At 37.0% G+C, this 13524-nt stretch overlaps 1 protein-coding gene across 5 annotated transcripts in view; it reads left to right on the top strand.

The window, feature by feature from the left end:
• THEMIS (thymocyte selection associated) overlaps positions 1-13524 on the top strand; it is a 242128-nt gene that overhangs the window by 187950 nt on the left and 40654 nt on the right. The gene's annotated exons all lie outside the window — the stretch shown is intronic.

Below are 13524 nucleotides of genomic sequence, written 5' to 3'. Positions count from 1 at the left end.
CCTTAAAATTTTATTCTAGAAATGTTGTAAATCCTTAATTGGCTTATCTTCCTCATTCACTCCATTTTGCATTTTTATTTTATTATGGAAAAGAGAGCATAATATGTCTGGCAGATTTTCCACCTTTTGTAATTTTAATTCTATAATATTGCAAATGAAGTTTGATAAACAACAGCAAACAGTGATATTTTAGGAGCTATTTTCAAAATCAGAAGAAACACAAAAAGAAATAAAAACATAATTTTATATAAATGAGGTATAGGTTTAGTTCAATTCAGTTCAGTCACTCAGTCGTGTCCGACTCTTTGCGACCCTATGAACTGCAGCACGCCAGGCCTCCCTGTCCATCACCAACTCCTGGAGTCTACCCAAACCCATGTCCATTGAGTTGGTGATGCCATCCAACCATCTCATCCTCTGTCGTCCCCTTCTCCTCCTGCCCTCAATCTTCACCAGCATCAGTGCCTTTTCAAATGAGTCAGCTCTTCACATCAGGTGGCCAAAGTATTGGAGTTTCAGCTTCAACATCAGTCTTTCCAATGAACACCCAGGACTGATGTCCTTTAGGATGGACTGGTTGGATCTCCTTGCAGTCCAAGGGACTCTCAGGAGTCTTCTCCAGCACCACAGTTCAAAAGCATCAATTCTTTGGCGCTCAGCTTTCTTCACAGTCCAACTCTCACATCCATACATGACCAATGGAAAAACCATAGCCTTGACTAGACGGACCTTTGTTGGCAAAGTAATGTCTCTGCTTTTTAATATGCTATCTAGGTTGATCATAACTTTCCTTCCAAGGAGTAAGCATCTTTTAATTTCATGGCTGCAATCAGCAACTGCTGTGATTTTGGAGCCCAAAATAATAAAGTCTGACACTGTTTCCCCATCTATTTGCTATGAAGTGATGGGACCAGATGCCATGACCTTAGTTTTCTGAATGTTGAGCTTTAAGCCAACTTTTTCACTCTTCTCTTTTACTTTCATCAAGAAGCTCTTTAGTTCTTTTTCACTTTCTGCCATAAGGGTGATGTCATCTGCGTATCTGGGGTTATTGATAATTCTCCCAGCAATCTTGATTCCAGCTTGTGCTTCTTCCAGCCCAGCGTTTCTCACGATTTACTCTGCATATAAGTTAAATAAGCAGGGTGACAATATGCAGCCTTGATGTACTCCTTTTCCTATTTGGAACCAGTCTGTTGTTCCATGTCCAGTTCTAACTGTTGCTTCCTGACCTGCATACAGATTTCTCAGGAGGCAGGTCAGGTGGTCTGGTATTCCCATCTCTTTCAGAATTTTCCACACTTTATTGTGACCCACACTGTCAAAGGCTTTGGCATAGACAATAAAGCAGAAATAGATGTTTCTCTGAAACTCTCTTGCTTGCATAGGTGACTGACCCTTAATACTGAAAACACACTAGAAAACTTAATAGACAAGTTTAAAGAAATTAGTAAGCTTATTCATATTTTTTATAATTTATGTATTGTGGACTGTTATCTTTGACTGTTCTGTGTCTTAATAGACACACATGTTAATACCACATGTTTATTGAGAAGTGAGAAGGTTGGATAGTATATTTACATATTTAAAGCTGACTTTTCTATAGAATTGCAGTATTTGTAGAGTTTTCTTTGTTCACATAGATGATATCTATAAAATTTAAGAACTTTTTAGATGTAGGCATGCAAATATGTCAAATGTCTATATATACAATGAGGGGAACAAGAAAGTAAAAATATATTCAAACATGATTACAAAGGCAAAATTTTTTAAAAGCTTTTGATTTTTAGTTAGAACACTTGCTTGTAATATAAAAATATTTATGTATACACAGATACATATATATATCATAAAATGCCTACTAAATTCTTATTCCTTTTTTCATAATAAATATTGTAGGAAATAGTTTGTAGTTTATATTTTGGAATCCTAGTAACTCATAAAGGCTCTCTGGAGGTCTGATGCTATGTCCATCACAGATATTTCAGTAAATAATTTCTCCCCTTCTCCACAGCCTTTGTAACCGTATACAGTCTCTATTTTTAAATAGCAAAAGGAAAAAAAACTGATCAGGTTGTTTATGCCTTCATCTTTATATAGCAATAGCAGAATGAAGCTGACCTTACATATAATCAACATTTTCACATTCCACTCAGACATTTTAGGCCATTTAAGAGGCACTTTGGGGAAAATCAGTTGGATTGGCCATGCAATTGAGTTTTTTAAAAATCACCTTTTAATCGCTTTTGTTCAATTTTTTTTTTTAATACTGGGCTATGCCTATGAACAGTTTGAAATTTATATCCATTAAAAAGTTTTAGCAATGTTCGAATACTTGAAAGGATTAGCAATGTTCGAATACTTGAAAGGAGTCCAAACTTCTGTAGTATTTGACAAGATACTGTCATTAAACAGGATCAAAAACTAGTAACCGCACCCCTACCCCTACCCTCACCCCCAAAGTCAGTCACAATTATTGTCCTTATTGTTTTTTCTGTTTTCCATCTTCAGCCCTACTTCATGGGCTCTGAAGGTATTTGAGTTACCAGCACCTAATTTCATGGATATTTTAAATGATTTTAGATGTTCTTTGTGATAAGATATTCCCAGCTTCCCAGAAAAGACCCATAAAACAAGGGGGAAAACCCAGTTAGGTTCCTATTGCCAAAGTTCTAATTATTTTTCTATCTCTTTCCCTGGAGGAATCAGGGTAGAATCTCTGTCCCAAGTGTCCCTTCTCCAGTGGTTCTATTTCCAACTCTGTCTTGACATGACCATGCATATGATCAGATGACACTGGAGAAAATGGATACGGGCGCTGGCCATAGAACCATGCCTTATTTGAGAAGAGATGCTGGTCTGTTTGGTACCAGTACATATCAACTGAATGTGAGCCCTTTAATCAATGATATTAAAGCTACCATAAGCTTTTAATAATTAGTATAACAGAGTCATAGCATACAAGAATAATGGCAAAGTGGTAGACTGCAGATTTATACAAAGTCTCATTTTAGTTCCGAAGAGCTTGTTAGGTTTACATCATTAAGTAGGCTGCCCAGGCCCTCCATGTTTCACATACCACCATCTTCACACTGGTGCTTTTTTACCATCTTCTTCTTCCTGCTGGTGCTTTTTTCCCCTTTATTCTTAACCCTTGGAAGTAATTGGAAGTAGTAATTGTCATTTATTTTTGCCCCACAGTTTGCTTAGTCTTGCTCTCTCAATTCCTTTGTTCTTTGGAAATGAAAATTTGTTTTTCTACTTGGGCTTCTTATCCATCTTTTAGAAAGTGAAAAATTGAAAATAAAGTCACTCTATCGTGTCTGATTCTTTGCGATCCCATGGACTATAGCCTACCAGGTTCCTCCGTCCATGGGATTTTCCAGGCAAAAGTACTGGAATGGGTTGCCACTTCCTTCTCCAGAGGATCTTCCTGACCCAGGGATCGAAACCAGATGTCCCGAATTGTAGGCAGATGCTTTACTGTCTGAGCTATGAGGGAACTATCTAGCCCCCAAATACTTCTCTTTGGATGGCATGTATTTGAGGTCTCCATCCCCAGATAGTCAGAGTACTGGCCTGTCCAATAAACAGGACTAAAAGGCATTGATCAGGTCTGCCTCCTGAGGTACTCTTTTATCACCAGGGTCTTCTTCAGTTTTACCACTGCATCTTCATGTTCTTTGGGAGGTGTCAGTTCATTTATAGCTCACTTAGCTGTAGCAGTTCATTTGGGTGCTATATCTAAGAGTTCTTCTTCAGAGCTATCGAAACATCTAGGGTTAGGTCTATCCAAGAAAAAACTGCATTTGTGATAGATACTCTGAATTCAGTTTGGACTTTGTATCCTCATATGTTTAATTATTTACTCTAAGGTTGTGGTGGGCTACATAGAATATCTTAAAATGTCTACATCTTGGTCACATGAAAATCTGACTCTTATCTTGTATGACAAAAGAATGAGTATGTCCTTATATGGCAACGATGTTATTAAGTTAAGGAACTTGATAAGAGAAGATTATCATAGATTAACAGGTAAACCATAAATGGCATCATACACATCTTATAAGACAAAACGTGAGGAATTTTATTCACACAAAACCATAGTGGAAAAGGCAACAAGGCCAATACTGAAATGAAGCAGCCATGAGCCATGGAACACCAAGAAATGTCAACAGCCACCAGAAGATGTCAAAAATGCTTCTTCTCCAGAGCCTACAAAGAAAACAGAGCCATGCTTATGCCTTGATCTCAAACTTCTGACCTCCAGAACTTTTATAGAATAGATTTCTGTTGTTTAAGCCAATCAGTTTGTAGAAGTTTGCTGCAGCAGGAATAAATATCAGACCCAGGTATCTCAAGTCTTCCCAGAGAACCATGGATAGGCATTTACTTCCCAGGCATTTTAGAATTTTACAGAAATAGCTTGGTAAGAAGGCCAACCATGAGTTAATAATTGATTAACTAATCCACTACACATGTATTAAGAATTCACTGGAAATTTCAAAGGTGAACAAGCAGAGAGACTGCCAGGAGCACACTGTGTAGTGGGGTGGACTCGAAAAAAAGCAAAGTCAGGGCTTGCTCATGTAATTGTAAAGCATAGAAGAGGAGGCATTAAATGAGGCTGAGAAATAATCTTAAAGGTCACAGAAGGTGGTCTGGAGTTTGTCCTTTGGGCTATAGCATAGCATTCATTGAGGAATTTTAAATACCAGAGAAATTAAATCAAAAACTCTAATTTTATATGATAAACCTAAAATTCTTTGCTGTTGAAATAAAATAAAAATGTCTCTGTCTTCAACTCTCATGAACAATACTGGAGCCTCCACTCATTGCCTTGTTTCCCTATGTGATTCAGTCCCCAATGCCCCATCCACAGAAAATTTTCCTTTCCTATGCATGATTGTATCCACATATGCTACATTGTTAGGCAACTGGATTATAGCCCCATTCTCTGTGAATGACTGAATTTAGTTCTGGATAATGAGTATTTTTTTTAACTTAAATTTATACTGAATTCTAACACTTGCTTTATATTATGCATATGAAAAATAGTTTATATTCTCTAGATGTGCAGCAGACCATTGTGTGAAGTAGGGTGACAGGCAGAGAATGAGAATCTTGTGGTGGGGGGGACTTCCCATAGCTTTGTTCCATAGCTGAGATTTTCTCTGTTAGGTGTGAATAGTGTAGGAGAGGAGAAATATTTTTCTTTCTACCCTTCTGGGTTCTTGGCTGAGAACCTTGTAATAAAAGACAGATTACCAAGAGGAAAGCAGAGGTTTATTAACACGTAGACCTCATGTGTAAATGAGAGTAACCCTGGTAACACCTAGGGTAACTGAGTATACCAAAGAGATAGCTTTAGAATTTAAGTTTAAATACCATCTTAATCAGGAAAGGGTAGGGGAACATAGGCCCTTCAGAGGGGAATCAGTGATTTTTAGGAAAGATGTTGTTGTTGTTCCATCACTAAATTGTGTTCCATTCTTTATGGCCCCATGAACTGCAGCACACCAGGCTCCCCTATCCTTCACTATCTCCTGGAGTTTGCTCAAACTCATGACCATTGAGTCAGTGATGCCATCCATTCATCTCATCCTCTGTTGCCTCCTTCTCCTCCTGTCCTCAGTCTTTCCCAACATCAGGATCTTTTCCAATGAGTCAGCTCTTTGCATCAGGTGGCCAAAGTATTGGAGCTTCAACTTCAGCATCAGTCCTTCCTATGAATATTTAGGATTGATTTCCTTTAGGATTGCCTTGTTTGTTCTCCTTGTGTCCAAGGGACTCTCAAGAGTCTTCTCCATCACCACAGTTTGAAAGCATCAGTTCTTCAGTGCTCAGCCTTCTCTATGGTTCAATTCTTTCATCCATACATAACTACTGGAAAAACCATAGCTTTGATTAGATGGACCTTTGTTGGCAGAGTGATGTCTCTGCTTTTTAATATGCTGTTTAGGTTTGTCATAGCTTTTCTTCCAAGGAGCAAGCATTTTTAAATTTCATGGCTGAAGTCACCATCCTAGTGATTTTGTAGCCCAAGAAAATAAAGTTTGTCATTGTTTCCACTGTTTCCCGTTCTATTTTCCATGAAGTGATGGGACCAGATGTCGTGATTTTTTTTTTCTCTTTGGATGTTGAATGTTAAGCCAATTTATTCACTCTCAACTTTCATCCTCATCAAGATCTTTCATTCTTATCGAGAAAGTAGAAGAGATCCTTAGAAAAAACATAAGAGCTATGATCAGTCAGTTCAGTTCAGTTCAGTTGCTCAATCGTGTCCGACTCTTTGCGACCCCAAGAATCACAGCACGCCAGGCTTCCCTGTCCATCACCAACTCCTGGAGTTCACTCAAACACATGTCCATTGAGTTGGTGATGCCATCCAGCCATCTCATCCTCTGTCGTCCCCTTCTCCTCCTGCCCCCAATCACTGCCAGCCTAAGGGTCTTTTCCAATGAGTCAACTCTTCGCATGAGGTGGCCAAAGTTTCAGCTTTAGCATCAGTCCTTCCAATGAACACCCAGGACTGATCTCCTCTAGAATGGACTGGTTGGATCTCCTTGTAGTCCAAGGGACTCTCAAGAGTCTTCTCCAACACCACAGTTCAAAAGCATGAATTCTTCGGCGGTCAGCTTTCTTCACAGTCCAACTCACATCCAAACATGACCAATGGAAAAACCAGAGCCTTGACTAGACTGACCTTGATTGGCAAAGTAATGTCTCTGCTTTTTAATATGCTGTGTAGGTTGGTCATAACTTTCCTTTCAAGGAGTAAGCGTCTTTTAATTTCATGGCTGCAATCAGCATCCACAGTGATTTTGAAGCCCCAAAAATAAAGTCTGACACTGTTTCCACTTTTTCCCCACCTATTTCCCATGAAGTGATGGGACCAGACGCCATGATCTTTGCTGTCTGAATGTTGAGCTTCAAGCCAACTTTTTCACTTTCCTCTTTCACTTTCATCAAGAGGCTTTTTAGTTCCTCTTCACTTTCTGCCATAAGGGTGGTGCCATCTGCATATCTGAGGTTATTGATATTTCTCCCGGCAATCTTGATTCCAGCTTGTGCTTCTTCCAGCCCAGCATTCCTCATGATGTACTCTGCATATAAGTTAAATAAGCAGGGTGACAATATACAACCTTGACATACTCCTTTTCCTATTTGGAACCAGTCTGTTGTTCCATGTCCAGTTCTAACTTTTGCTTCCTGACCTGCATACAGGTTTCTCAAGAAGCAGGTCAGGTGGTCTGGTATTCCCATCTCTTTCAGAATTTTCCATAGTTCATTGTGGTCCACACAGTCAAAGGCTTTGGCATAGTCAATAAAGCAGAAATAGATGTTTTTCTGGAACTCTCTTGCTTTTTCCATGATCCAGAGGATGTTGGCAATTTGATCTCTGGTTCCTCTGCCTTTTCTAAAACCAGTTTGAACATCTGGAAGTTCACAGTTCACATATTGCTGATTCCTGGCCATTAAGAAGAGCTATGATAGTTTGTTACACAGTCTGTCTGAATGTGGTGTTGACTTCTGATCTTTTCTGTGATAAGAGCCAACAAATCTCAACCTGAAACCCCCAGGGAGGAGATCTATGACAATTGAATTTTGGAGGATCTATCTTTTAATCAGATAAGGAGAGTCCAGAGGCAGACTCTTCCTCCATTTGCTATTTTCCAAGTACATACAGCTCAAAATAATAAATATACCAAAGCAACATGCTTTTGAGGTGGCATGCCCTAAACTCCTGTAGTCATATTTTGAAATTATGTGTGCTGCTATCTGTCAGTAGGAAAGAGTCTAGAAGATAAGGACAGAGCCTGACTTCGAATTTACTCCCTCAGTCACCATCACACCCTTGACTAAGAAGATTCTTTTCACAAGGCCCCTGTGAGAATATTCCTAATCTATCCCTCCCTATATAAAATAGAGGGGTTGTGTGAATTTCCCTGTTGAATAAATAGTTACTAATACTGATCCGTGTCAGGGATATGACATAAGTATACATAGGTATACTTTGATAGGTATACTCTGGCCACTTCATGCGACGAGTTGACTCACTGGAAAAGACTCTGATGCTGGGAGGGATTGCAGGCAGGAGGAGAAGGGGACGACAGAGAATGAGATGGCTGGATGGCATCACTGACTCGATGGACATGAATTTGAGTGAACTCGGGAGTTGGTGATGGACAGGGAGGCCTGGCGTGCTGTGATTCATGGGGTCGCAAAGAGTCAGACACGACTGAGCAACTGAACTGATAAATAAAAAATAATTAAATTTGAAAATGCAGTGACATTCTCTCCAACATTGCAAATAATAGATAAATTCTCAATTGCAAATGTCACTGATCATTGAGATAAGCCTTTAGTCTAGAATTAGTTTATGATCTATTCATGCACATGTAGTTGGAGAGTAAAATTCTCAAACCTAACACATTAGTCAAAATATCTCAAGGACATATGTATAAAAGAGGTAAAATTGAATGTATTTATGTAGCTTTTTGCCAAGAAAATGAAAATGTTTTAAGTAAATACTCTAGGAGCTGAGATTAGATGAGAATACTTGAGATACGGGTGGCATTTGAATTCTTCTTACTTGGCTTTGCTTGGAGAAACACAATACTCTGAAACCTTCTCTGGTGCATTTACCAGCCTGTTGGCGTCCTGCACATCAAGAAAAGGTGCCAACTGTGATCCTGAGAAACTCAGTGTAAGCCTAGAGTTTATATAAATAGCCGTTGTCCCAGAGATATACATATCATTTGAAAAACTAAAAACCTCTGCCGTGGAAGTCTCTTTCAAAGAGATATTTAATCCTGGAGCCATGGAGTTCTGGCAGATTTTCAATATTCTATCCGAGTACACGGATGTAATCTCACTGCTTTGTAAGCAATAAATAGTAGACTCCGTAAGGTACCTGCGAAGAGTCAGGGAAGACTGCCATCTGGTGGGAATGTAAAATTACTACTAAAATACAGTCACAACCTCTCTGTTGCTATTTGTTTACAACCTAACTTTTAAAGCAAAAATGAAATGATGTTTTACTTTATTTTCTTAAGAGCTAAAATTTTAAGGCTTTTTTTTTCAAATTTTTATTGGAGTATAGTTGATTTACAACGTTATGTTAGTTTCAGGTATACATCAAAGTGAATCAATTATACATAACATATATCCACGCTTTTATTTTTAAAGGTTTTTTTTTTATTTTTTTTTTTAATGTGGACCATTTTTAAAGTATTTATTGAATTGGTTACAATACTGTTTCTGTTTTCTGCTTTGGTTTTTTGGCCACAAGGCATGCGGGATCTTAGCTTCCTGACCAGGGATCGAACGCACTCCTCATGCATTTGAAGGCCAAATCTTAACCATTGATCTGCCAGGGAAGTCCCTATATACACTCTTTTAGATTATTTTCCCACATAGGGCATTATACACCAAATATTTCACTGAATATCTCTAAAAGATACAGATTCTTAAACAATTTTGTTGTATTCCTGACATTAGCAATAATGCCTGAATGTTATTATCAAGTTAGAATTCAAATTTGTCTGGTTGTCTATTAAATGTTTTCTCTAAATAAAATGTAAAGATTGCAATTGAATGACATGTTTTAAAGTCTCTTTTAATCTATAGATTTCTTTCTGTTTTTTTCTCAGTTTGTTTGAAAAACTGGATTAGTTCTACAGTTTTCTACAGCGTGAATTTTACCAATCGTATCCCTGTGGTTTCAGGAGTGGAAATGCTTTTTTTTTGCCAGTGAAATAGAGAAATTGTGTAGAAACTGAAATTAACTCTGATATTTTAGTTGTTTACCAAACACCTTTTCTTTGTAGATTTCTTGTATTTCACATAGGATTTTTGTGTATCAGTTTTTTCCTTGGTCGACCACATGCCATGTAATCTTGTTGTTGCTGTTCAGTCTGACTCTTTGAGACCCCATTGCCAGGCTTTCATTATCTCCCAGAGTTTGCTCAAACCCATGTCCATTGATTCAATGATGCCTTCCAACTATCTCATCCTCTGCCACCTTCTTCTCCTCCTGCCCTCAATTTTTCCAGCATCAGGCTCTATTCCAAAGATTTGGCTCTTCACAGCAGGAGGCCAAAGTATTGGAAATTCAGCTTCAGCATCAGTTCTTCCAATATTCAGGGCTGTTTTCCTTTAGCATTGACTGGTTTGATCTCCCTGCTGTCCAAGGGACTCTCAAGAGTCTTCTCCAGCACCGCAGTTCAAACCCATCAATTCTTCGGTGCTCAGCCTTCTTTATGGTCTGTCTCTCACATCCATACATGACTACTGGAAAAACCATAACTTTGTGTATAAGGATCATTGTCTGCAAAATGATGTCTCTGCTTTTTAATAAACTGTCCAGGTTTTTAATACACTGTCCTAGCTTTTCTTCCAAGGAGAAAGCGTCTTTGAATTTTATGGCTGTAGTGACTTTGGAGCCCAAGAAAAAAAAAAATCTGTAATTGTTTCCACTTTTTCTCCATCTATTCGCCATGAAGTGATGGGACTGAATGCCATGATTTTAGTTTTTTGTATGTTGAGTGTTAAGCCAGTGTTTTTCACTCTGGTCTTTCACCTTTATCAAGAGACTTTTTCATTCTTTTTTGCTTTCTGCCATGTAATCTAGATAAAATATATTCTAGATGTCATGCATTCTAAGATTGCTTTGCCTGTGAGTTGGCTTCGTTTGAAGATGTTCTTCTGACATGTTTTTTTATACATTGTTAGTTGACTCTTGAAGCTTGGAAGATTCAGATTTGATTTTTTGGAAGGACTAATCCATAAAGAGTGCTGTGTATTTCTATCAGGAGGTACATAATATCTGGTTGTCTTTTGTTTTTATTTATTAATTTTTTTAAATTAAAGTATATTTACTTTACAATGTTGTTATTAGTTTCTACTGTATAGCAAAACAAATTAGTTATATGTATAGTCTTTCTTTTTTGGACTTCTTCCCATTTAGGGAGCCACAGAGCATTGAGTAGAGTTCTCTCTGCTGTATAGTAGGTTTTGGTTTGTTTTTATAAAGTTGGCTGCTGTTGATGATCATTGCCAACTCAAATTATAGAGCAGTTCTGGGTCACCTGGTCTCACTTCTGTTTTAAGAGATTGGATATCCCTAAGATGGGACTCTGCCTAGGAACATGGTGACACCCTCGATTTCAGGAAATTGCACTGCACTATGGATTTGATAAACCTGATCAAGGTGTTCAAAAACTGTTTTCTAGTTTGAATAAAATCGGATCTCACAAAATGTACAATCCTTTTTAATTACAGAAAAAAACTGTCGATTTAAGAATCCATCTGCCAATGCAGGAAATGCAAGTGCTGCAGGGTCAATCCCTAAGCTAGGAAAATCCCCCGGAATAGGAGATGGCAACCTGCTCCAGTATTTTGCCTGAAAAGTTCTGTGGACAGAGGAGCCCATTGGGCTACAGTCCATGTGGTTACAAAGAGTCAGATGTGACTGAGCACACACATAATACAAAATAAAGATTATATTACAAAGGACACTGTTAAAAGAGTGAAAAGATAAGTTACAGAGAAGCGAAGACTATTTATAAAATAAATAAGCAATATTAAAAAAAAAAACTTGTATTCAGAGTATATAAAACTTACCAGTCAATGACAAAATTACAAACAGAATAATACAGAAAATGGGCAGAACAACTGAATGGTTGTTACTCACAAAGTACTAACAGTTCCTTCACAGTGACCAGTATAATATTGAAGAGATAGTTAATCTCACTAGTCACCTGGGAAATGTAAATTAAAACCACAGAGAGATAACACTATAGATTCATAGAGTGGTTAAAAAGACAGAGAGTATCAAATCTTAGCAAGAATATAAAAAAACTGAATCTCACATACTCTGTGAGACTATATTCTGGAAAATTGTTTTGCAGGATCTACTAAAGCTAGGCATATACATCCCCTATGAACTAATAATTTTGTGCCTACAGAAATGTATGCATATGTGCACCAGAAATAAATGTATATACATATGCACAAAAAGACACGCATTAGAATATTTACAGCAGTGTTATTTGTAATAGCTAAAACCTGGAAACAACTCAGATCTTCTTCAATAGTAGAGTATATTAATAAATTTTGGTATATTTGTACAATGGAATACTCTCTGAACTTTTGGATAAGAAGAAAGAATCCAGACAGAAAAGAGAATATACTCTGCTATCCAAAATATGCAAAGTTTCCAAACAAAAAAGAAAACTAAACTATGCTATCAGAAGTCAAGGTAGTGGTTAGCTTTGGGGAAGAGGAATTGAAAATGTGAGTGGGTTGAGGCATGAGAGAGTTGCAAGTTGCTATTAATACTCTATTTTACTTCTAGTATTTTTCTATCAGCCACATTAAAAGGAAAAAAAAGTTAAATAGTCAAACCCATCAAAATGTCAGCCAAAAAGTTGAAATTATCAAAAAGATTGAAATAAGTGTTTACAACACTATGACAGCAAATTTCACCATATTTTATACTTTGTTATGTGACATTAGCACTGAGAAAATGAAACCTTAGTGATTAACAATATATTTTAAAACTAAGCAATAAGAATATGAAGACATTTGTCTATAGTTTTTCAGTGCTGTTTATAATTATGTTATTCTAACTCTAGTACTTCATTGTACTTAAAAGTCACTATAAGTAATGATAACTTGAGTTTTTCTAATAGTAGTAAGGAAAAAAATTACATATTATTGTGTAAACTAGTACTTTCTAAAAATGGCTAATGTAACACAAAGAAGCAATATGGTGACAAATTAAAACCATTTCTTTTCATGAAAATAATCTTATAAGATGTATAGAAAAATGCTTAAGATTTCAATATGCTAGTAGATGTAAAAGGCATAGAATATGGTGCCTGACAGTAAGCTCCAAATAAATGTTAGCTATTATTATTATTTATTCAAACAAATGACTCAGTGAGGAAGATTTTCTATAAAGTTGTGTGAGAGTTCAATTTTTCCTGACACGTGTGTTCATTTGTTTTGCTAGATTGTGCTTCAATAATGGAACCCATGAAGTATTTTTTAATGCACTAGAGAAACTATGATTCTCTCCCTTAATAATTTCTTTAGTAAAAGCATTGCTTTATGGGTGAATGAAGTTCAACTAGTTGATAGAGGAGCTCTCTTATCTAGAATCTTTAAAGTGATCCCACAGGAGGCTTAGAGTGGTGAATCAGCATATGATATGTATTCCCAGTGTCATTATATGCAAGTTACTGTAGTAAAGAAATTGTAGCCAGAAGTTTACAAAGTTATACAGGATGTTTTGAATATGGTTAATTTATAGAAACAAAAGTAAAAAATGTAGTAGGAGCCTCAAATCACTACACTTTGTAAGAGGGGAATGATTATGGCATTTTTTTGGTGCCATTTAAAGCTTTATTTATAAATTATCTGATGGCAAGTTATTTTTTGCAAAACTGAAGATTTATTAAGATTTATTTTATAACAAGTCAAGTGTTCAAATCTGCCTACCTAATCCATGACTCC

Source organism: Moschus berezovskii, chromosome 10, assembly GCF_049115385.1.
Source record: "Moschus berezovskii isolate FMDL1 chromosome 10, NW_MosBer_1.0, whole genome shotgun sequence".
NCBI lineage: Eukaryota > Metazoa > Chordata > Mammalia > Artiodactyla > Moschidae > Moschus > Moschus berezovskii.
The sequence above is the reverse complement of the archived record's forward strand: the minus strand, read 5'-3'. Positions and strand labels throughout refer to the sequence as shown.